General features: G+C 47.9%; 1 long non-coding RNA gene across 1 annotated transcript; it reads left to right on the top strand.

Annotated features, from left to right (window-relative positions):
- The first annotated feature begins 3,430 nt into the window (after positions 1-3,430).
- Positions 3,431-5,339, top strand: LOC146855448 (uncharacterized). The gene is made up of 2 exons (XR_014981321.1): positions 3,431-3,700; positions 3,975-5,339. It is a non-coding gene; the product is annotated as an uncharacterized LOC146855448 (long non-coding RNA).
- The last annotated feature ends 20,163 nt before the right edge of the window (positions 5,340-25,502 follow it).

The raw sequence follows: 25,502 nt of genomic DNA, 5'->3' as shown, positions 1-25,502 counted from the left end.
ATTTCCCTTGCGTCAATGATGCTCATCCTGTGGGATGTCAGTCAGAGGTTGCCACATTGCACATTGTGTACCGGGACCCATGAACACTACAACGGGGACACACGCATCAGTCACTTCCATGTCTGGACATGGACTGAACCACGCCCAGAGCCCGAGTCATTTTTGCAGGCCCTGCGCTGGTCTGGCGTACGGCAGGCCAGACCATTCCGCTTACGCTCCGAGGGGGGGGCCCTCATTGCTACCTGTCATAGGTGTACACGCTGGTGGTGTGCAGGTCACTGGTCTACTTGTCCGCATGTTACAGACACTCCCTGAGGGCAGGTTTGCACGCACACCACACTCATCCGGCACAGGCGTCACAGGCCATGTGTCTCCGCCAACATAAGGAGCCGACGACGTCACATTCCCCTTTGCCGGTGTTGACTGGATGACGGACGCTCCACGGTTCTCAATCATAAAGACCACATGAGTTGTTGTGCACAGGGTTAGTGGCACCGGAGGCCTTGCGGCTGGCATGGGCCTACCACCACGTGGCGCTGACAGGAATTGCACAGGGTTAGTGGCACCCAAGGCCTTGCTGCCTGCATGGGCCTTCCACCACGTGGTGCTGACTTGTGTTGCACAGGGTTAGTGGCACCCGGAGCATTGCGGCTGGCACAGGCACCCCGCCACGGGACAGTGACTTTTGGTGCACTGAGTCAGTGGCACCTTAAACTGCTGAGCGGGTGTGCAGCCTGCGAAGATGCCGGGTGCATCATCCCTGGTGGTCTGCGGAGCGGGGCTGCATGGTGTTGAGGATGCCATGTCCGCGGGCCCTGGCCTTGTGGCTTGCAGCGGCAGGTGGTGGAACCTCCTGCCTACGCACCGGTGGCGGGAGGTGAGCAGTGAGGACTGGGTGTGAATGGGTGGGCATGCTCCGATAGGCGGCGGGATGGGCTGGGGTGCCTCTGCCTGGGTGTGCATGTGAAGGCAGGTGATTTTATCTTGTGCAATTGTGTGTACTGTGCCAATCATGTATCTGGACTTTGTTTTAGATGACAGGTCTGTCTCAGATGTGTGACCTGGTGTACTGCTATACATACCGGCAAGAAGATGGAGACACACCGGTGGCAGCAGGTAAGCAGTGTGGCCTGGGTGCGCAGGGGCGGCACTCTCTCTCTCTCTCCCCCTCTTTTTCTATCTCTCTCTCTCCCCCTCTCTTCTTCTCCCTCTCTCCGCCTGTTTTTCTCTCTTTCTCTCTCCCTCTCTTCTTCTCTCTCTCTCCTCCTCTGCTTCTCTCTCTCTCTCTCTCTCTCCACCTCTCTTCTTCTCTCTCTCTCTCCCTCTGCTTCTCTCTCTCTCTCCCACTTTCTTCTTCTCTCTCTCCCCCTCTCTTCTTCTCTCACTCTCCCCCTCTTCTTCTCTTTCTCTCTCTCTCTCTCTCCCCCTCTGCTTCTCTCTCTCTCTCCCCCTTTCTTCTTCTCTCTCTCCCCCTCTCTTCTTCTCTCTCTCTCCCCCTCTTCTTCTCTTTCTCTCTCTCTCTCTCTCTCCCCCTCTCTTCTTCTCTCTCTCTCCCCTCTTCTTCTCTCTCTCTCTCTCTGCCCCTCTCTTCTTCTCTCTCTCCCTCTCTTCTTATCTCGCTCTCTCCCTCTCTTCCTCTCTCTCTCCTTCGCTCTCTCTCTGACCTTTGATGTGCACAGAACACACCTTCTCATCATGATTTTTGTCTTGCAGGCTGTGACCTACGGAGCTGCCATGTGTCTTCGTTTCATTCCAGTGTTCATGTTAATAAAATGTCATTTGTTGCTTCGAAAGTGAATGTGTGATGCTCATTTTTGTGACGACACATGCGTGTCACCAGTTGTGATTGTGCGGCATCAAGCGGAATATTTTGGACGTGTTTAGGTGTAGCTGATGTGGCATGTCTTTTATCAAGGGGGGTGCTGGGGAGGGGGGTCCTGGGTGTGGTGGTGGCAGGTGTTGTTGCCCTTTCGGGACTCCGGGCTGCATGTTCAGTTGCCCGGGTGCATCTGTTGCCCTTCTGATGTGGCTGTGGGCTGTGCTCCCTTTTGTGGTGCAGGCTGTGGTCCGACTTTGCACCAGGTCAGAGCAGGTGTTATTTTCCTGCTGCTAATGTGCCTTATCGCCTGTTTTGTGTTCTTATCGCAGTTCTGTCTGGTCGTTGTGAATGCTGTGGAGTAGTGTTGTCGTGGCTTCTAGCACGGTAATGCCTACTCTGCATCTAATTAGCAATAGTTGCAGGGGTCATCGGTGGCAAGGTTTTTTGCGGCTGCTATCACGGGTAAACTGGTGATGTGGGCTGTTTGCACCGGCTTGTGAATGGGGAAGTAAGTTTATCATGACTTTGGCTGCGCTAAAGTGCAGTTAAATCAGAGATAGATCCTTGTTAATATCCCCCTCATTCTCTAATGTTGTGAGTCCACTGGCTCAGGTGGTTCTGAGGAGCTCACCTCAACAGTGAGGCCAGATGGTATGGCCCGCATCATGTGGGTGAGGGAAATAAAAGCTTCATGGTTGAATTTAGCCTCAGCCATAAAGCCAGAAAAGCATCCAGTGTCTTTTTGCCCCCTTACCTCGCATCAAGACACTACAATGATGATGAGGGGTGTGTGGCCCTCGGACCCTGCCCTTGTGTAATGCAAGGGCACATTGCCCCTGCTGTGCCCGGATGCTGCTCCAGCTTTAGTCTGACCCGGGTCCCTTGGGTGAAACTTCAGTTGAGCTGACACGCACCTGTACATCGCGATGATGCAGCCACCTGCGGCCAGGTCACTAATGCCTGGCACGCAAGACTCTGTGTTTCTAAAACTAAAACGAAAGAGAAACAAAAGATAATTATACCTGACTAAAATGGTGGAAGAATAAATACAGTTGATTACGGATTCAATGCATTGGATTCATTCTGATAGGTTGTGCAGCTCAATGGGAACCGCAATGAGGTTCCCTCGTGTTTCTACTAGTTTGCAGCGCAAGTGGGCAGAGCGCGGAGTTAGCGAGCACACCGACAAAGTTGAAATTGTGGAGGAAATTAACATTGGAATTAAGCAAGAGTACAGCGGTGTGCATCTCAACACTATGTATGTGTTATTGAATAAACCTTCTGCCCTAATCGTTGAGATTGCACCAAGAAGAAATTTTTGAGAGAGCAAAGGACAAAAGAACATTGAATAGCGTTTACCAACATTGCACATGCAGGAATCAAGTTTCCCTGTCATCCAAGATTGTGTTTATAATGCAACTGTTTTTTTATATGATCGAGTTGATTCAGTATGAAAATATGTGTTAATTTTAAATACATGCAACAGTGTAATAACTTTTTTAAAGCATTCAGAGTTTCATTTTATGTCCTGTTCAGAATATTCACATTAGACAATCGCGCTAGAGCATAACTCAGATCTCAGGTTGAGTTTTACATGACCAGGGGCATTGTGGGTGAGGTGGTCCGGTTCGCTGACTGCATCAGTGGGGCTTGTAGTTAATATCTTTGTAATCCAGTGCGCATTTCAGTACAAGCTTTAGCACATGTGACCTTTCAGCTGGCCATAGTTAGTGGTTAATAATGAGTTCTTCGCTGTTTTTAGGCATTTGCAGTCTTCGCGGCCGAGGGAAAAGGGAAGAGCGCACGGTTGCTTGAGTGCGAGGCATTTTTATCAAATGTAACAGGAGACCTATTGAAGCGTTTCTAACAGCATGTGTCACGGTAAGCACGTAGTGCACTATCTAATGTCATAAACAAGGCCCTAGGGATTAGAACAAGCGAGGTATCGCATGGTATTAGAGGAGATATGCGTTGTTATCTATTTAGTGTGAATATTGCTGGCAGTAATATATGAGTTATTAACATTGCCTGAAATTCTTTTCGTAATAGGCTTCAGTATAGCTTGAACATTTGTGAAATTTGGTCGCGGTGTATTTTGTTAATTGAATCACTAGTTTCATTATGGCACTGATAATTATTATTTTTTGCATCTTAGAAACCCCCGAAGAAGGGATTGTTCCCGAAATGCATTGGGTGATGTGAATAAAAGAGTGACATGTGGAAACATTGATGTTCCTGCGTTTTATTGAGCATCTAAAGAAAAATGAATGAGTAAAATGGATTGACTAAAACGAAAGAGAAACAAAAGATAATTATACCTGACTAAAATGGTGGAAGAATAAATACAGTTGATTACGGATTCAATGCATTGGATTCATTCTGATAGGTTGTGCAGCTCAATGGGAACCGCAATGAGGTTCCCTCGTGTTTCTACTAGTTTGCAGCGCAAGTGGGCAGAGCGCGGAGTTAGCGAGCACACCGACAAAGTTGAAATTGTGGAGGAAATTAACATTGGAATTAAGCAAGAGTACAGCGGTGTGCATCTCAACACTATGTATGTGTTATTGAATAAACCTTCTGCCCTAATCGTTGAGATTGCACCAAGAAGACATTTTTGAGAGAGCAAAGGACAAAAGAACATTGAATAGCGTTTACCAACATTGCACATGCAGGAATCAAGTTTCCCTGTCATCCAAGATTGTGTTTATAATGCAACTGTTTTTTTATATGATCGAGTTGATTCAGTATGAAAATATGTGTTAATTTTAAATACATGCAACAGTGTAATAACTTTTTTAAAGCATTCAGAGTTTCATTTTATGTCCTGTTCAGAATATTCACATTAGACAATCGCGCTAGAGCATAACTCAGATCTCAGGTTGAGTTTTACATGACCAGGGGCATTGTGGGTGAGGTGGTCCGGTTCGCTGACTGCATCAGTGGGGCTTGTAGTTAATATCTTTGTAATCCAGTGCGCATTTCAGTACAAGCTTTAGCACATGTGACCTTTCAGCTGGCCATAGTTAGTGGTTAATAATGAGTTCTTCGCTGTTTTTAGGCATTTGCAGTCTTCGCGGCCGAGGGAAAAGGGAAGAGCGCACGGTTGCTTGAGTGCGAGGCATTTTTATCAAATGTAACAGGAGACCTATTTAAGCGTTTCTAACAGCATGTGTCACGGTAAGCACGTAGTGCACTATCTAATGTCATAAACAAGGCCCTAGGGATTAGAACAAGCGAGGTATCGCATGGTATTAGAGGAGATATGCGTTGTTATCTATTTAGTGTGAATATTGCTGGCAGTAATATATGAGTTATTAACATTGCCTGAAATTCTTTTCGTAATAGGCTTCAGTATAGCTTGAACATTTGTGAAATTTGGTCGCGGTGTATTTTGTTAATTGAATCACTAGTTTCATTATGGCACTGATAATTATTATTTTTTGCATCTTAGAAACCCCCGAAGAAGGGATTGTTCCCGAAATGCATTGGGTGATGTGAATAAAAGAGTGACATGTGGAAACATTGATGTTCCTGCGTTTTATTGAGCATCTAAAGAAAAATGAATGAGTAAAATGGATTGACTAAAACGAAAGAGAAACAAAAGATAATTATACCTGACTAAAATGGTGGAAGAATAAATACAGTTGATTACGGATTCAATGCATTGGATTCATTCTGATAGGTTGTGCAGCTCAATGGGAACCGCAATGAGGTTCCCTCGTGTTTCTACTGAATTTAGCCTCAGCCATAAAGCCAGAAAAGCATCCAGTGTCTTTTTGCCCCCTTACCTCGCATCAAGACACTACAATGATGATGAGGGGTGTGTGGCCCTCGGACCCTGCCCTTGTGTAATGCAAGCGCACATTGCCCCTGCTGTGCCCGGATGCTGCTCCAGCTTTAGTCTGACCCGGGTCCCTTGGGTGAAACTTCAGTTGAGCTGACACGCACCTGTACATCGCGATGATGCAGCCACCTGCGGCCAGGTCACTAATGCCTGGCACGCAAGACTCTGTACCTGCTGCTGTTGAGGCCTAAAGCCGACGGCACTCGGCATGAGCCCTTCCTCTCATGCCTGCCCCATGACAACAGGTACTCCTGGCCTCACGGTGGCCATGCTTTGAGCACCTGAACGCCACCCCAGACTGGTCTGATATCTTCTTGTTGCCCCAGCTTGCATGCTGAAAGGGCACGGGCTACTGGCACGCGACAGCATCATATCCTGTGGCCCTTCCACTCTGTAAACTGCCCTGGAGGCCATCCCTTGGTGCATTTCACAACACTGTCCAACTATTCAGGCTTGCCTTCCTGCCTGCATGCTACCAGCTCGCCGCTGCCTGTGACCAGTCGTTGGCACCTCCACTCACATGATGGTATCAATCCCTCCTATTGAACACTTTTGTCCCTCCAGAGGCCCCCCCATTCAATGTCTTTGATGGAAACTTTGGGTGGAGCACCTTTTGACCTACTTCACTACGATGGAGATTGGTGACGTAGAGAAATACCCACTGCTCCTCCATTTGGCAGGTGAAGTGATGTATTGTCCAACAGTCAAAATCCATCACTGAACCAGACCCGCCATACACCTATGACATTCTGAATGCTGCTCTCATGGCCCACTTCGAACACCTCGCCAACCCCGACAATGGGAGGCTCCAGCTATGGCAAGCATGCCAAGCTCTAGAAGAATCCGTAGATGCATTCTACGCATGCCTCTGACAGTTGGCCAGCACATACATACCCAGATGAAGAAGACGAAATTAAGGTGAAATTCATCAGGGAATGCATATCCGCAAAGCTACAGGAGCAGATCTGACAAACCCCCGGACTGTCAATGCAGAACATTTTGACTCTTAGATGATCAAAAGAACTCTCAAAGGCAATGAGGTCTGGTATGAAAGAAGTCCTGCAACACACCGTCAAGGCTAAACAAGTCAACCTTGTGTTCAAGGGCCCCCAAACTGCCAAATAAGATGACAAATAAGTGCCCACAACTCACGGCCCCTGCAGATGGTGCGGAGGACAGGTTCCTCCCACAGGGAAATGCCCCATGTGGGGAAAAAAAGTGCTTGGTGTACTGCAAATCCAGCGACTTCACAAAGGTATGCCACTCCACCCCAACCCCAAAGAAGCCTCCAAACAAAAATGTGAACACAGTGGACATCCCCCAAATGACCCAGTAAGAACGCAAAATGGATCACAATGAATAGTAAGAATTCGTCCACGTCATCCACACAGTGAAACAGAAGAAATGAATGGCAGTATGGCGCTCCTGTTAAGTGCTGAGTCCTGGCGCAGCAGCTGACACAGACACAGAGGCTTCCATCAACCTCATGTCACATAAGCTATACTTATCCCTGTCGGGCCCTCTAAAGCTGTAAACCACGTTATGTTTATGTATTGAGCACTTTCCATTGGTAGGTGCTTTCACAATGGACATTCAGTATCAGAACTAAGTGGCAAAAGCTAAGATCTATGTGACAATGTAAGAGTCAGGTTTCCTCCTGAGATGTCACATGGCAGAAGAGCAACAACTAGTCAGATCCACACGACAAGGATGGAAGAGCTCGTAAATGAGTTTAGGTCATTCTTTCAAGGCATCGGAGGCCAACTTGATTAAGCCCATTGCTCTCCACCACTGAAGAGTCAGGGCCCGATTCACAGAACTAACTTAAGACAAACTCCTAAACTTACTACCATTTTGGTATTCACAGAAGGCACTTACTCATTTTGGTATTCACAGAAGGCACTTACTCATTTCGGTATTCACAGAAGTTAGGAGTCCTAACTTTAGGACTCCTAAATGCCTTCTGTGAATACCTAAAGCCTAAAAATTAGGATTTTTCTCAGTTTAGTAGTAGTATAGTTAGGACTCCTAACTTTAAGACTCCTAAATGCCTTCTGTGAATACCGAAAGTCTTAAAATTAGGATTTTTCTCAATTTAGTAGTAGTAAAGTTAGGACTCCTAACTTTAGGACTCCTAAATGTCTTCTGTGAATACCGAAAGCCTTAAAATTAGGATTTTTCTCAGTTTAGTAGTAGTAAAGTTAGGAGTCCTAACTTTAGGACTCCTAAACTGAGAAAAATCCTAATTTTAAGACTTTCGGTATTCACAGAAGGCATTTAGGAGTCCTAAAGTTAGGACTCCTAACTTCTGTGAATACCGAAGGGAGTAAGTGTCTTCTGTGAATACCAAAATGAGTAAGTGCCTTCTGTGAATACGAAAATGGTAGTAAGTTTAGGATTTTGTCTCAAGTTAGCTCTGTGAATCGGGCCCTCAAATTTTACCTTTGAGCCAAAGTAGAACAAGAACTGAGAAACTCAGAGCAAGCTAATAACATCAAAGATGTCGAAGAACCCATCCCCTGGGTGTCACCAATAGTGGTAGCGAAGAAGCCAAAGCAGCCAGGATAGGTGTGGCTGTGTGTTGGCCATTGAAAGAGATGATATCATGAAAGCAGGGTCTCAATGGTTTTAAAAGATGGATTTGAAGTCAGGGTAGCACCAGATCCTACTTGATCCAGCTTCCCAACAGATCACAGCTGTCTCAACTCACATGGTCAATGCCATTACATAAGGCTTAACTTCAACATCTCCAGCACCACTGAAGGCGTACAAAACATCATCAAGGAAGTCTTGTTGAGCCTACCTGATGCCCTAAATGTTAGCGATGACATGCTGCTACACTCCTCAAACTTGAAAGAACACCTGAAGACAACCTGAGCTGTCTAAGAGCAGTACTCATCAGGCTACAAAACAGTGTTCTGAGTCTTGAGAAAGAAAAAAGCAAATTTCTTAAGCAAGATGTCAGTTTCTTCAGATACCAATTCTCTGCACAAGGAGCCACCTCTGATCCTGCCAAGGAGAAAGACATCCAGTCCGCACCAGTATCAACGACTGTCTCTGAAGTCTGGAACTTCTTACGGATAGTCTCCTATTGTGGGAGACTAATACAGAACTTGACCTCATGAAAACATCTACCACGTGGACCTGGGGCCTTGAACAAGAAAAGACCAAGAAAGTGTTATCTGAGGAGACCACTCTGACCAATGTTAACCCCAGGAGGAAATCAGAACTTTCAGTGACTGCCAGTCCATTATTCCTGGGAGCTGTGCTGTCACAAAAACAAGACTGTGGAGAATGGGCTCTCATGGCATACACCAACTGGGCACTCATGCCCACAGAGCAGAGGTGTTCTCATATAGAAAAGAAGGCCATCGTAGTTTACTGGGGTTGTTCACACTTCCACGTGCATCTGTACAGCCACTGTGTGTAGACCACACACCACTCATTCAGCTATTCTGTGGCTCTGTTTTCAAACAACCACCACAGATTGAGAAATGGATCCTGCAACTTAAAGAATATGAAATCAGCACAGAATACAATCCAGGATCCCAAAACCCCGTAGACTATCTCTCAAGGCATACAAGGACAAAACAAAAGAAGAAGAAATCGTATGAGATACAGAGGAATACATGTGCCTGGTTGTAGAACATGCTAGACCGCTCTCTCTATCACTAGATGATATCTTTCAGGCCACCAAAAATTAGGATGTCTACAGTTAGCCATCTCTGGAGTGGGATCCAGTGACTGTAAAGTTTTGACAACGCACATGGAGCACAGAACTGACAAAGCACAGTAAACACTGTGAGCCCTACACCAAGTAAGACATGAGCTCACCGTTACAGTCGAAGGGTGTCTCATGATAGGAACGAAGCTCGTGCTACCCTAAAGCCAGACTCGACAAGCTGCATGATTAGCTGTCCAGTCGCACCAAAATATGGTAAAGATCAAAGCCGGTTGAGAAGTAAAGTGTGGTACCCAAGGCTGAATGAACTGGTGGAGCAAGAGCCATTTACACCTTCCTGAGAGACTATTGATTGACTCCCATGAAATCACAGGAGTCCTAGCCGGAAAAATGCATAGAGATTTTGCATATTTTGTGTTTTGGGACCACCTTATTACTCGCTTGATGGATCACCCCGAAACTTTCCATCCGCAAACTAGTCAAAAAGTAGCTCCTTTATGGAAAGTTTTGTTGATATTTGTCAAATGTACCAAAGTTACTAGCAACACAAAAAATGCTTTTCGTACGGAAAAGCGATCCTAACTATACCTAGTGGAGACTGCCATTAGGTACTATGTCTATCTATCTATCTATCTATCTATCTATCTATCTATCTATCTATCTATCTATCTATCTATCTATCTATCTATCTATCTATCTATCTATCTATCTATCTATCTATCTATCTATCTATCTATCTATCTATCTATCTGGTTCCCATACCTCTCTCCGCTATCATTATACCAGAAGACCGATAAGTCCTATTTAAAACTTGGGTGCCAGAGACACGAGGAATACTATGGCCAGGTGAACCACCATCATACACAGTTGGTGAGGTGGATGATTTCAAGGGCCCCAACATCACCAAATTGTATGCTGCATGATTCCTAGCTGATAAACATGGGCAGTAATTTTGAATACTAGGCTTTGGAAGGGACGCGCTGGAAGTCTTTGACGCTGAGCGTGTTGATGCTGCTCTCTACATCATTGGAGCCAGTGTACCCGATTCTCTTACTTCATAGGCCCCATTGTAGGGCTTATTACGGTGCCTTTTTCCCCATCACAGTCCTGAGGAAGACCCCTATGTAAGGTGCTAAACGACCTACACTATGTCTTGGGGTCGAAACGTCGACACTCTTTCCCTTGATCTAGCCCCCTGGAACAACAGAGACCTTGTGACTGTGTTCCTACTGGATGATCTAGCTTTTGAATGATACGAACATTACATGTATTTTTGGCGAAATAATTAGGCCACAATTAATTGTCTTTGTCATTTGAATTTGGCATTACTTGCTTTCACAACCTTCCTCACACTCTTCTTATCCTCACGAGAATCACCCATTTTCTTTTCTTCTTTTCCCCTGTTCTTCTGGGCACTTAAATATATATGAATCTGAATTTTGACATATGTATTAATGTATTGTATCAAATGAAGCAGTGTGATTAAATAACACTTGCAATTCAGTATTGTCACATATTGTTGTCAATTCTATATGACTACAACGTTTTATGTATTGTTTGTTTTAGTATTATTTGCTGGGACCATTCGATATTGTACTTTCAGCTACCCAGGTCCCAGTACCATTGGGTTTACCCTTTTATGTAAAACTATTTAAAACTAAGGCAGGCACAGACCCAAGTATTTTGAGTGAGAGCTCAGAAGGTTTACAGGGCGTAGCCAGGCCTAAAGAGAGCTCAAATATACTGTTCGTGCCCAGGCTCAGCATCTGAATTATATCCGGTTTTAAATAAAAATGTAAGAGTTCCCTCCGATTTGGTCATTGAACCCTATGTAGTTCATGAGACCCGAACTGAGATAGATACTGTAGTGAATTTGGGAATAAGGGAAAAAGAGCAACTGGAAATACGACTTACGTCATGAAATATTGCAGGGCTGAAAAGGAACCTGAGGGATCTAGAATAGCAGGAGTATATAAAACAAAGTGATATATGCCTTTTTCAAGAGACCTGGGCTTTGGAAACCCCCACAAGGTTGGGTATAGAACATATAGTGTTAATGCTACCCCCACAGTTAGAGGTAGGTCCTTGGGTGGCCTTGTTATATGGGTAAAAATCACCCTTGGTATTGATATAACCCAGTTGGACTTCTCATCACAGGACATAATTGGTGTGAAGATTTGTACATGGGATAAAACTGAAATATATTTAATAAATATCTATAATAGACCAAGCCCATCTAGCAAGGAATCCTCGTTGATAGATCAGCTCGATCAATTTTTAGGCTCGATTGACTCGAGGGCAATGGTAACTGTGGGGGATGGTCTCAATTGTAAATTTGAGCCAGTGGTGGGTCTTGAAAAAATCTTCGAAGATGAAGATATGGCAAATAATATCCCCCCCTTAGAAAGCGATCTGACAATATCCTGTTCAGTTGCAGTTGCCCAAATTATGAGACTGGTGTCAGGATATGGACTTAAAACTTGTAATGGTCGAGTACCCTCAGCTAGTCCAACTGTCGCCACATTTAATAGGGGTAATTGTAAGAGTAGCACTGAGTACATTTTGACATCCAATGGGTTTTTGGCCAAATATACAAGATTTAGCAGTTGATGCCAGAATTGATACTGACCATTATCCTCTACACCTGACACTAGCAGCATATTTATTTAAAATAACTGCGGGGAGCAAGGAAGATATAAATATTATCCTGAATGAACTGCCAGTAAGCAATAACCGTAGAGCCTTAAAATGGCCACATATAGTGGGGAATAATGAGGCCATGACGCAAATTTATGACACTTTTACAGACGTCATTGCACCACACATTGATTTGCCTACTGCAGAGCTCCCAATATTGATTGTACACCAAGAATTGGTAGAAGCCCTAAAATCTATTTGGAGCAAAATCCCCAAAGCGAGCGGAGGGAAAATCCCTGGTACAACAAGGAGTGCCGTGAGGAAAAAAAGAGCTTATATTGGCAACAAAAAATAACAACGTTACGGCCCTAAGGGAGAAAAGGACTAAATACAAGAGACTACTGGTACAAACCAAGAAAAACTGGGATGATAACATCTGGTTGGAATTAATGAGTGCAGTAAAAATTAGAGATCACGCTGGCTTTTGGCGATTGATAGCAAAAGATAACAAAAGAGGAAGACCTTTTTTTAGATGCTAATACATGGGTCAATCACTTTTCCCGTCTCTACTCTGCATCTACAATTGAAACAACATGTAACCAGCAAGACTCTGTATCGGTCCCTAGTGCAGCTCAGCTGCACTTTAGTTTGGAAGATACATTGGCAGCAATTGATGCAGTAAAACCGGGGAAAGCGTCAGGCCCCGACAAGATACCAGGAGAATTACTGAGGCATGATAAAACTGTCTGGGGCCCTTACATTAACTTTCTTTATATACAATAGCAGTGGGTGCACCGATCCCTGAATCATGGAAAGGGGCAGAAATCGCTACTATTTTTAAAAAAGACAATCGTCATGACCCTTCAAATTATCAACCGATCAGTCTAATTGACATTTTACAAAAAATAATTGCTAGGAAAATTTTAACAAAATTAAATGACTGCATTGAGGATAACTGCATTGTCTCAAAATTTCAGGCTGGATTTAGAGCTAGAACCAGTACAATCGACCAGGTTTTTAGATTTCTTTAAATGAGCTGGAAATATACAATTTAAAAAAAGGCCACCTGTATATTGTCTTTGTTGACCTAATGACCTCATCCCCCGAAACTTACTATGGAAATCACTGAAAGACCAAGGGGTACCAGGTGAACTCCTCGTGCAAATAATAAGATTGCACGAGGACAACTAGGCAAAAGTTAGATGGGGTCCGAGGGACAAACTCACTGAGGCAATCCCAGTAAAAAGAGGTGTAAGGCAAGAATTTTCATTGTATGTTAATGATATTCCAGAGTATTTATTGGGTTGTGCACATGACTCGCCCAAATTAGGGGGGGGGGGGGCAGTACCAGCACTCTTATTCGCAAAAGATACCATTTTAATATCTCAAACTCCTAAAGGTTTACCATGTTTATTAGACAGCTTTTGTGCATACTGTGACATTAAGGGCCTAGAAATAAATTCCAGCAAAACCAAATATATGGCAATCAATCTTCATAGATCTTTTACAAATAATTTAATGGTCAAAAAACAAAAGTTAGGGGGGAGGAGCTTAGCGCGTGATCAAGATGGCCGCGTGAGCCTAGAGCTCCCGAGACCCTCGCTCCCTCCGGCAGCTATCCTGTCTACTATCCTGCTTTCGACGCCCGGAATATTGGAGGGGAGCCGTTGCTGAGGCGAGAGCCGCTGTCCGGATCGAAATCGCCCACCGGAGACCGAAGTTGTACTGCCTGGAAGTTTGTGGCCTACTCCCCGAAAGGTGCCCGGGACTTGCGTTGGCACAGTGCCCGTGCACTAATTGAACAACAGCGGCCGTGCGAGGGGCGAGTCGTCGGAAGGAAGGTGTTTTCACTTTCACTTTCACTTTCGCTTTCCTGTCTCCACCGCGCCCGGGCTTGGGCGTGAGTAGTGCCAGTCACTGGTTGCATGGTTGTCTACTCTGTATGGGCAAGGAGATTGTCTCCGCGGCAGATTGCGATGTCGAGCAAATCGGACGCCGAAAAACAGAAGCCCAAGAGTACCAGGCAGGGAGGCTACACCCAGACTAACAACATGGACCGTTATGCCCACCAGAAGGGGTCTCCGGGCGGATCGGGCCAGGCACTGGAGGCCCTGAAGGACGCGTCGCCCCCCTCCGCGGAACCAACCCTGCAAGATATCATGGGGGCCATCGAAGGTATGAAGTCCTCGATCGGGCAACAATTTGAGACCCTGGCGCATAAAGTGGATGCCATATCGATCGACGTCAATCTGATTCGGGCAGACCTGGGGAAAACTAATGAGCGGGTTCAGTCCTTGGACCTCAAGACTGCCGGCCTCCTGGGGGACGTCTCCGGCCTTCAGCTGGAAGTCCGTACTCTGCGGACTGCAAATGATCACTTTGCCCGACGGTTGGACGAGTTCGAAGGCCGTGCAAGGCGCAATAACGTGCGCATTATTGGGGTCCCGGAAAATTCGGAGGAGCAGTCGGTGGACCTGTTTGTGGAGGACCTGGTGGTGAACCATCTGGCGCCCAAAGGCCTCAGTAAGTTCTTTACTGTGGAACGGGCCCACAGAGTCCCTGGCGGGAGGCCCAAGGTGGGGGCCCCTCCGAGGCCGATTGTCGCCAGGATCTTTAACTTCAGGGACCGAGATGCCATTCTGCAAGCATCGCGGGTGTCCGGCCCGATGCCATTCCAGAACACTACCATAAGTTTTTATCCGGACTTTACCCAGATGGTGCAGAAGCAACGACAAGGCTTCCTGGCGGTCAAGAGAAGGCTACGAGAGATGGGACTGAAATACGCCATGCTCTTCCCGGCCAGGTTGCGTGTGGTGTTCGAAGAGCGGACTTTCTTTTTTGAATCACCGGACATGGTCGGAGATTGGCTGGACACATTGCCCCAAGGACGGACTGGCGTGGAACGCTCCGGTGTAGCAGACGGTGGTGGGGATGAACAATGAGCCAGGACTTAAGTACTAGAACTCCGGTTCCCCCAGGAGGGTGATAGTCCGGGGGGCAGTATGGGAGCTTTTTCCTCCTCTGGGGTTCTTTTTGTAGATTAGTCATTGTATGGGGCGACAGGCACACTGCAAGTTGGGGGGCACTTTAGAGCTTACGCAGGGGTGCAGGGTGGGGGGTGGATGGGGGTTGTTGTTGGGGTTGTTGTTGTTTTTGGTTATGCAAGGCGTAAAGATGCAAGCTTCTGTGACTCGAGTGCGGTTCCACGCGGGGGGTGGTGGTCTCCTTACATGTTGGGATGGGGGGTAGGGGCCTAAAAATACTCAGTTGGAATGTAAATGGCTTGGGGGATCGTATTAAGCGTGGGATTGTCCTGCAATTTCTGAAGCGATGTACCCCTGATATTGTCTTATTGCAAGAGACGCACTTGATTGGTAACACGTGCTATGCACTCAATAGGAAAGGCTACAAATTTGTCGCACACTCCGGGTTTTCCTCGGGTTCTAGAGGGGCGGGAATACTTGTCAGGTCCTCTCTGCCATTCGAGGTCGACTCCACTACTGTTGATGATAGGGGACGCTTTGCGGCAGTAGCGGGGCGGTGGGAGGGCAGGACGCTGGTCCTGGTGTCGGTTTATGTCCCTCCTGCACTGCAGCCTTCTACACTTGCGGACTTAGAGAGGACATTGTTGGATCTCCCAGAGGGAAGTTCGGGGGGGGCTCAGAAGTGGCTTCCGGATTTTGTAGATACCCTTTGTCTGGTTGATTGTTGGAGACTGTTGCATCCCACACAGCGACAATACACTTTCCATTCGGGGGCGCATGGCAGTCTCTCCAGAATTGATTATGTCCTTACCCTAGCTGCACACGCCTCCTTTGTCTCTGAGGCTAGGCACATGGCACGGGGTATCTCTGACCATTCGCCGGTGTGGATCTGTACGGATGTTGGTAGAGGAGTGGGTGGTAGGGTGGCCCCAATTAACCCGTGGTATTTCAGGGACCCTACGACTCGTAGTGCGGTACTGAAGGCGGTCGATCGTTATTTCCAGGAAAATCTTGGCTCGGTCACGTCGGCGGTGTCTTTGTGGGAAGCGTTCAAAACAGTGCTTAGGGGTGAGGCCCTCTCCTTCATAGCAGCGGCCAAGCGTCGGAGAGACGCGGAGTTCGCCCAGATTGAGGCGGAGATCGCGGATCTAGAGCTGACTCTGGAGGGGGAGGTCACGGCGGCGGCGCTGCACAATTTGAGCCTTAAGCAATCGGAGTACAAGGCCCTTGTGACGGACGCGGCCAAAGCCTTGAGTAGGGAACAGTGGGGCCGTCTGTACGACGTCGGGGACAAGGCCGGGAAATTAATCGCGTGGCTGGATAAAAAGGAGCGGGTCAATCGTGTTGTGCCAGACCTCGTGACGGAGGATGGCGTCGTGGTCACGGAGCCGGATGGCATAGTCCAGTGCTTTGCGGATTACTTCCACACGGTCTATACCTCCGTGTCGGACAGGCCAGTGGGGGATTCGTGTGAACTCCTGCGCGATCTTGCTTTGCCTTGCCTCTCCGACATAGACAGGGACGATCTTGATGGCGATATCACAGTCAATGAAATTGCGGGGGCTATCCGTTCATTGCGTCCGGACAAGGCCTCGGGCCCGAATGGCCTGCCAATTGAGTTCTACAAACTCCGGCCGGATAAGATCGCTCCGCATTTGCGAGCTATGTTTGTGGAGGCGCGGGAGACGGGCTGCCTCCCGCTCGACCAGCGCCTGGCAACAATCGTGGTCATTCATAAAGATGGCAAGCCCAGGAACAGGTGCAGCTCATATAGGCCGATCTCGCTCCTTAATGCCGAGCCGAAGATCCTCGCTAAAATACTCGCTAACCGTCTGGTCAGGGTGATCGGTGATCTGATCCACCCTGACCAATCTGGTTTCATCCCGCATCGTAACACCGCGTTGAACCTTAGGCGCATCCACGGAGTGATCGCAAGGGTGGGGACGATGCGGGAGCCGGCCATGGTGGCAGCGCTCGACGCAACGATGGCTTTCGATACGGTAGAGTGGGCATATCTGTGGGCTGCGCTTGCGAAATTCGGCTTCGGACCCGGATTTGTGGGCTGGGTGAGACTATTATACGGAGGACCTCTCGCTAAAGTCGCAGTCAACGGTAGGGCGTCCCGTCCCTTCGACCTGGGGAGGGGTACCAGGCAGGGTTGTCCTCTGTCGCCGCTGTTGTTCGCTCTTGCTCTTGAGCCGTTGGCGGCCTGGATACGATGGCACCCAGATGTGAGGGGGGATTCGATGGTCACCTGACCACGAAGACCGCATCTCCCTTTATGCCGATGATATTCTGCTCTATCTCACTTCACCCCGGAAGTCCCTCATAGTTGTCTGCGACATATTGACTTCCTTTGGGAGGAATTCGGGACTAACCATTAACTGGGGTAAGTCATATCTGTATGCCCTGTGTGGAGACGTCCCGGTTCCCCCGCGGAATTGCCCGATCCAGATCGCCCGGGAGGGTTTCATGTATCTTGGGATTTATATCTCTGCCGACCCAACGGTACGGTATGAGAGGAACCTGCTCCCTCCGTTGGCGCTTGCGGCGGGACGTGGCGGGCTGGCGGCGGCTGCCGCTTTCCCTCCTTGGCCGTGCGGTGCTATTCAAAATGATGTCTCTTCCCCATTTTCTCTATGCCCTGCAGAACACCCAGGAGCTGGTTCCGGCCAGCTACTTTCGGGAGGTTGAGAGTCCGGAGACCACAATCTCCCTAATCTACAAAAAGCTTGTGAACGTTCGGACCGACCTCCTCCTGGGGGTGCGGGATCAGTGGACTAGGGACGGCCTTGAGCTGGATGATGAGGATTGGCAGTACGCCGTCTCCTCTCCTAAGGAGGTCGCAATCCCCGCCAGGCTACGGCTGGTCCAGCTTAAGATACTGCATAGAGTTTATGTCACTGGGCCCCGGCTGGTCCATATGGGTTTTTCCGAGGATGGGCTGTGTAAGAGGGGCTGCGGGATGGTGGGCACCTTTCTACATATTATATGGGAGTGCGGTGTGATTGCGGAGTTATGGAAGCGGATTCACGTTGTGATGCAGGAGGTCACGGGTATTGTACTGCATCCAGAGGCGCGGCGCTGTCTTTTGAATGTGTGGGGTCCTACAGATTATGACGCTGCGCAGACTCAATGGGTGACCCTAGGCAATATGGTGGCTAAGCGAGATATTGCACGATTGTGGGGCTCCCATAGCCCGCCCACCCTGGATGCGTGGAAGGACAACATGGACTGGAGCATGTTTCGGGAGAAAACGGTGTATAGTGCGCGGGGGAGGCCTAAGAAATGGCATAAGGTATGGGGAGGTTGGAACCAGTATAGGGGGGGCATATGTTTGCCTCCTGCCACTGAACCACCGGAGGAGCAACTTTCCCCCTAGCCTCACTTCCGACCTGGGTCTTTCTGATGCACCTCCGTTAGAATGTTAGCGCCTCTGCTTCTCCCTCATCCTCTCGATCGGTGGCTTTGATTTGATGTTGGAAATGGGGCCGCCCCCTCGTTGGGAACTGACACGAACTTATGATGTATACTGCCTTGCTTGTTGTGTTCATTTTAGATAGTTTTCAAAAATTGAAACCTTTGTCTTTATCCTGCATAAGAGCTATGGATGACTTCATGTGTTGATTGATGAGCTGCCGAACCTCCGGGATGTCGGCTGAATAGCTGTGTATCTGACTTATACGAATAAAGGTTTTTCAAAAAAAAAAAAAAAAAAGTTAGAATATGTGCATAATTTTATTATTTAGGTGCACATGCATCAAAATTTGGAAAAGCGATTCCTTATTAGCGAGAAATAAGGAATCGTTAATAAGGAATCGCATTTCTGAATGCATCAACAGATTCGGTAAAAAAAAGCGATTTCTTAAAAATCGCTATTATTTACCGAATCCACAATAGCGAGTAGAGCAAACACCGAATAGCAAACAGCGATTTTGGTATTACCGAAATCGGTAATAGCGATTTCGGTATTAGCGAAATCGTTAATAGCGAAATCGGTAATAGCGATTTCGCAAAAAACGGGTCGCTCTGGGAGCGGGCTTATGACATCACTACCAGGAAGTACAGCTGCCCCACCCTCATTCACTCGCCTGAGGAGCTCACAGGAGGAGGAACAGGACATAGGCTGAGGCTACAGAATCCTCACTGACAACACTTCCACCCTACCCTCACCAGGATGGACAAGGATGCACCAGGCACCGCTGAAACAGCCAAGAAGAGGAAGAGAAAGTTCTCTGACCGGGAACTGGAGCACCTGATTGAGGGGGTGAGCAGCAAGCATGATAGGCTGTTCGGAAAGCTGTCTCTCAAGGTGCCAGAGGCGGAGAAAAGATGCATATGGCTGCGCATCAGGGAGAGGGTCAATGCCGTGGGAGTGACGCCCAGCAGCATCGATGAACTAAAGAAGAGGTTGTACGACCTCAGGAAGAGGGCCAAGGAGAGGATCGCAGAAAGGGTCAGGGAGGCAGCTGGCACAGGAGGGGGGCCATCCACAGTGCCTGCAAACACTGCCCTTGAGGAGCTAGTCGAGGGGACCATCGAGCCAGAGGCGGTTGTGGGAGTCACGCAGATGGACACCTCCGGCGCAGCCACAACTGAACAAGGTAAGATGCATGCCTGCGCCCATACTCTGCATATCGTATACCCATTCCCATCCCCCCAGCTCGATCACAGTGTGCAGGCAGAGGTGCACCACACATATTCCCTCAGATCAGTAGTGCATCATGGGAGTCATAGTCATGTCAGACAGGTGTGCAAGTATAGTCATAAATGCAAAAATAATGCCGATCAGCAGTAGAAGCAAAACATAGACTCAAATAATGTAATTAATAGAAGGACATGTATGAAAAATGACAAACAGATGTAGTCATAATCCAACTAACCATGCACTGTTTCACACACAGATGCATCTCCTGGCGATTCAGATGACAGCGGCCACCTCATCATCTCGGAGACACCAGCTGGGTCAATCCCCACCTCCACCAGCAACTATACCACCACCACCACCACCACCACCACCACCTGCTGCGCCAACTGCAACCAAACCGCCAAGACGCAGGGCACAAGTCCCCCCCATGCAGGTGATGGATGCATGCCCGAGTCCTGCAACCCCAACTGGGCCAAGTCCGACAGTTGTCACACCGCCATCACCACCACCAGCACGTGGCCGACTTACGCAGCGGCGCAGGTTCCTGCGCAGTACTTCTGATGTAGCCGACCAGGCAAGCTCCCCATATGGTGGCATCGAGGCACAGATGCTGCATGTCCAGCGCCTGCAGGGGAGACACATGGGGACCATTAGCCTACACATGTCGCGCCTTACAAAGCAAATGTGTACCCTGACAGACGCAGTGCGGGACATGACCACAGTTGTGGCAGAGGGGAATGGAAAACTGAGTGAGGACCTCCAGGAACTCACCCGTGCCATCAGAGCAGGGCATCACAGTGAGCGATGGAGGCACAGACAGAACTTGCTCCGTTCCACTCCATCAACCAAGGCCATCATTAGGCTGTGCAACAGCACTGCTGTATTGTCCCGTCGCTCCGTGTCACTGCAGGTGGACCTCGGCCATTATTGTGGTGACGTGGCAAAGGACTTAGGCCAGGTGACCACTGCAGTGGAACACTTGCAGAGCGGAACTTTCAGTGGCAGCACCTTGGGAGGGGAGGACGGCAGTGAGGCTGCCTCAAGTGTCAGCAGCGTATCCGTGGTGGAGACCAGCACCAGGAGGCGCAGTTTGCGCTGCTCCACAGCCACAGGGACAGGCCGTGGTGAGGTGGAGGAGACAGGTGATAGGAGGCTGGGCGTTCGTGGCAAGCGCCACTAGTCATACAGTACGGCATCCCTGACCATGGTGGGGTAACCATGGCCCTGTCCAATTGTACTATTGCACACCCGAGGACTACAACGGGCATTTCTGGTCCTCATTGTGTGGGGGAACTGTAATTCACATTTATGTGTGACCGCACATACATCAGTGCTCCTGTGCATTAAACAGTAGCACCACTAATGATATCGTCATGGCTCATTCTTACCTGGGTCAGAAATGATGTTGCGTGATGTATGTCCGCCTGATTTGGCCCTCAGTTGTGTTAGGAACGTGTGCCTGTTGGTGTTGTGCGAGTGTTTGGTCATCCCGGTAGTCGTCATTCCTGTCCACCTCTATGGGTATCCCCCTTCTGGTTGAGATGTTGTGCAGCATGGCACATACTGCTACAATCCTGCAGCAGGTGTCTGGTTTGTATTGCAAGGCACCACCAGTCTTATGTAAGATTCGGAAGCGACTCTTCAGAATCCCAAATGTCCTCTCTATCACATTTCTGGTGCTTATGTGGCTTGCGTTGTAGTGTTGCTCCTGTGGTGTTGCTGGATTGATGTAGGGGGTGAGGATGTCTTCAGGCGGGGCGTATGCACTGTCACCTACAGGATGGAAGCAAAGGCTTAGCGACATTGATGAATATACATGTGTGATGCTCATTTTATGAAGAGGTATGTGTACGTACCAAGCAGGAGTCCCTCTCCAAATTCTCCATTGAGTAGGCGCCTGTGGATGCCACTGTGTCGAAATATGTAGGAGTCGTGTGTGCTCCCTGGAAATTGAGCCACTAGGTCCGTGATGATGTGCTTTGCATCGCACACGACCTCCACGTTGATGGAGTGGTAGGACTTGCGGTTACGGAAAATGTACTCATTGGCTGAGGGTGGACAGATGGGGACATGCGTGCAGTCAATGCATCCTATGACATGGGGGAATTGGGCCACCTGGTAGAATGCCTGTTTGGTGTGGTCCAACTGCTGTGGGGTTGTGGGGAAGCTGATGTGGTTATGTATCATTGTAAGCATGGCATCAATGAATTTGTGGAAGAAGCGTGATAGTGTGCTTTGTGATACGCCTCCCGCAACGGTGATGACCCCCTGAAAACTTCCAGAGGCAGTAGGTGCAGGCTGCATAGGACCTGGACGTGCGCAGGAATAGCATTGGTCCGACGTGTCTGGTGCTGCAGTAGTGGTTCAAGGTCTGCAATTAGGCGCATGATCATGGCACGATTGAGACAATACTTGTCGTAAACCTCATCCTCATTTTGGCCAAGCAATGTGATGCGCACTCCGAAGACTCTCTCCTGGACCCTTCTCCTGCGCTGTCCTGCTGCATTGATTCGCATCCTCCTTGCAAGCACGTAGAGGGCTGCCATTTTGTGCAAGGTAACAGGGTCTCCTGGCCCAATTTTATGGCTTACTGATTGTTAGTATCTGTGGCACTTTGAGAATTTTTTTAGTTTTTTTTTTTTTTAATGCAACTTTACCTCCTGGTTCTGATTCCCCTTAATCTGCTCATGCAAAATTGCGATTTTTGAGATTTTCGGTATTTGCGATTTTTGATGCATTCATTAGCGATTCGTCATTTGCGATTGGCACATGCCGGGTGCTATTAGGGATTTCGGTATTTGCGATTTATTGATTTGCGATTCTTTATTTTGACGGGGCTTCTTTTTGAGATTCTTTAATTTTGGGGGAATTATTTAGCGATTCTTTAGTTTAGCGGGGAATTATTTAGCGATTCTTTATTTTTTCCCGATTTCTGTTGATGCATTGGGAATCGGTTTTTGCCACTCGCTAACGGGTGATTTTTGCGATTGGTTATTTTTGCGAGTTGATTTTTGGTTGATGCATGTGCCAGTTAGTCATAACTTTTGATACTAAAATGACCTGGAAACCGCAATTGGAGAAAAGTAAGACTGTCTTGCTCCAAAACGCCCTACTGATAGTACAAAAATTGGGAGAAGTACTTCGAAAGCTGTGTCCCCTGCCCTTGAGGTTTACAAGTATAGGGTACAATCAGCAACCCTTTACGGGGTAGAATTATGGGGACCCTCAAGTAAGAACACCTTTGCGGTAGGGGAAAACAAGTTTTTTAGAAAGTTATTATGCCTTCCAGTTAATCCATATTGTTATGGATCTAAATATCAAACGTATAGACCATCAAACCATATTGAGACCACTATTACTTTGGGTGCGACTGTGGTCCACAATAGATCTTGCCCACTACAAAGATGGCCTAAAAGAAATTTTAAAGTTCGATCACAGTATGAGCCTTGAGTGGATTAAGCATGTTTTTCATTGGTTTGACAAATTAGGGCTGAAGCACTTCTGGGAAGAACCATCACATTTGACACTGGCTTCTAAGAAACTATTAAAGTCCACCTTTTGGTCGTATATCCAAAATAATGTGTCCCACAATTCTGCCACTAGCACACTAACAACTCAATTTCAACTAATGAAGCCAATAGCGAGCTTTGAGCTATTTTTGGACGAAGTGCAGCCACAGTTAGCAAAATCACTATACATGAAATTTCGATATGGTGTTCTACAAACCAACTCGAACACATCGAAATGGGTCAGTAAACAAGGGGAGAACAATAGTGAGCACTGTATATTATGCCAATCTGATACTTCAGAAGACGACCTACATATATTATTCTTTTGCCCTGTTTATGCCAACCCTAGGAAGAAATGGATTAAACCCATTTGTAGAAATATGGGCATTAGGTCTTGCTTGGAGGCAGAAAGAATACTGGAAACTGACACTTCCCAAAAAATTGTTTTTAGTGTTAGTAGGTACCTGTTCAATGTTGGCATAATAAGATCAAAAGTAGGCTTGAAGTTTTAAATGATTCATGTATATGTGTATCTGGATTAATGCTTTTAAATAGTAACGCACTTGCACTTTATAAAAAATGGCGCCAGTTGATGAATCTTTGCGAAATTTTCAAAACTAGAGGGGTGGTTCTGGTCAGCTCCTATCCTTAAAGTTTCGGGGTGATTCGGTAAGCAGGGGTCGAAAAATAAGGGGAGTCCCAAAACATGTTTCTCCATGTTGTTTTCCATAGGAGACTTTAGACACAGCTGCCGCCCGAACAGCTGAACGGAATTACACCAAATTTGGCAGAAAGGTAGCCCTTGTTTTAGAAAGAACTCTTTTTGTTAAATGGTGTAAGTCCGTTCAGTAGTTTCAGAGAATTAAAAAAAAAAGAGGTCAGAAAATGAATTTCCCATAGGAAACTTTAGACACGGTTACAAATTGAACTGCTGAACGAAATTACACCAAATTTGGCAAAAGGGTAGTGCTTGGTTCAGAAAGCGCCCTTTTTTTTAAATGGTGTAAATCCGTTCAGTAGTTGCTGAGAAAATCAAAAAATAAAAGTTTTGATATTTAGAGGCGCTGTGGATCCGTGGACCCTCCCGACCACGAGCTTTATTCTAATTGGCTGTCAACACTCCAAACCAGGACGTGTTGGCAGCCATCTTGTGACTCGGTATTCCCATTGAGTCCTGCGGGTCCCTGGGGGCCAACTAGCCCACCAGGTACCACCAGTATGCACTAGGGAGCTGTGTTGCAGAGAGGTGTTTAGAGGCCACACCCCTTTTTACACCTCTCTGCAACGCAGCTCTGTGGAGCTTACTGGAGGTACCTGGTGGGCTAGTTGGCCCTCAGGGACCCTCAGACCTCAATGGGAATTAATCCCCCAATTTACAACGCGCCAGGGGGCGCGCTTGCATAGTGCAGGGAGGGGGCGGGGCCTGACATAGCAAGTGTGCAAACGCAGCCCCTGGCACATTGTAAATTGGGGGATTAAGTCCCCTTCAATCCTAAGGGTCCCTGGGAGCGAACTGGCCCATCAGGTACCTCCAGTATGCACCAGGGAGCTGTGTTGCAGAGAGGTTTTCAGAGGCCACACTCCTTTTTACACCTCTCTGCAATGCAGCTCTGTGGCGCTTACTGGAGGAAGCTGGTGGGCTATTTGGCTCTCAGGAGTCAATGGGAATTAATCCACAAATTTACAAAGTGCCAGGGGGCGCGTTTGCACAGTGGTGCAGGGAGGGGGCGGAGCCTGACAAAGCACGTGTGCAAAGGCACCCCCTGACACATTGTAAATTGGGGGATTATATCCCCTTCAATCCTGAGGGTCCCTGAGGGCGAACTAGCCCACCAGGTACCTCCAGTATGCGCCAGGGAGCTGCGTTGCAGAGAGGTGTTCAGAGGCCACGACCCTTTTTACACCTCTCTGCAACGCAGCTCTGTGGCGCTTACTGGAGGTAGCTGGTGGGCTAGTTGACCCCCAGGGACCTTCAGGACTCAAGGGGAATTAATGCCCTAATTTACAACGCTCCAGGGGATGCATTTGCACAGTGGTGCAGGGAGGGGGCGTGGTCTGATGTGATAAGTGTTCAAACGTGACCTGTGGCGCGTTTTAAGTTGGGGGATTAAGTCCCCTTGAATCCTGAGGGTCCCTGGGAGCCAACTAGCACACCAGGTACCTCCAGTAGGCGCCAAGGAGCTGTGTTGCAGAGAGGTGGTCCAAGGCCACGCCCCCCTTTTACACCACTCTGCAACACAGCTCTGTGGCGCTTACTGGAGGTAGCTGGTGGGCTAGTTGGCCCCCAGGGACCCTCAGGACTCAAGGGGACTTAATCCCCCAATTTACAATGCACCAGGTGGTGCGTTTGCACAGTGGTGCAGGGAGAGGGTGTAGCCT

This window comes from Triturus cristatus, chromosome 4_1 (assembly GCF_964204655.1).
Source record: "Triturus cristatus chromosome 4_1, aTriCri1.1, whole genome shotgun sequence".
Taxonomy (NCBI): domain Eukaryota; kingdom Metazoa; phylum Chordata; class Amphibia; order Caudata; family Salamandridae; genus Triturus; species Triturus cristatus.
The sequence above is the reverse complement of the archived record's forward strand: the minus strand, read 5'-3'. Positions and strand labels throughout refer to the sequence as shown.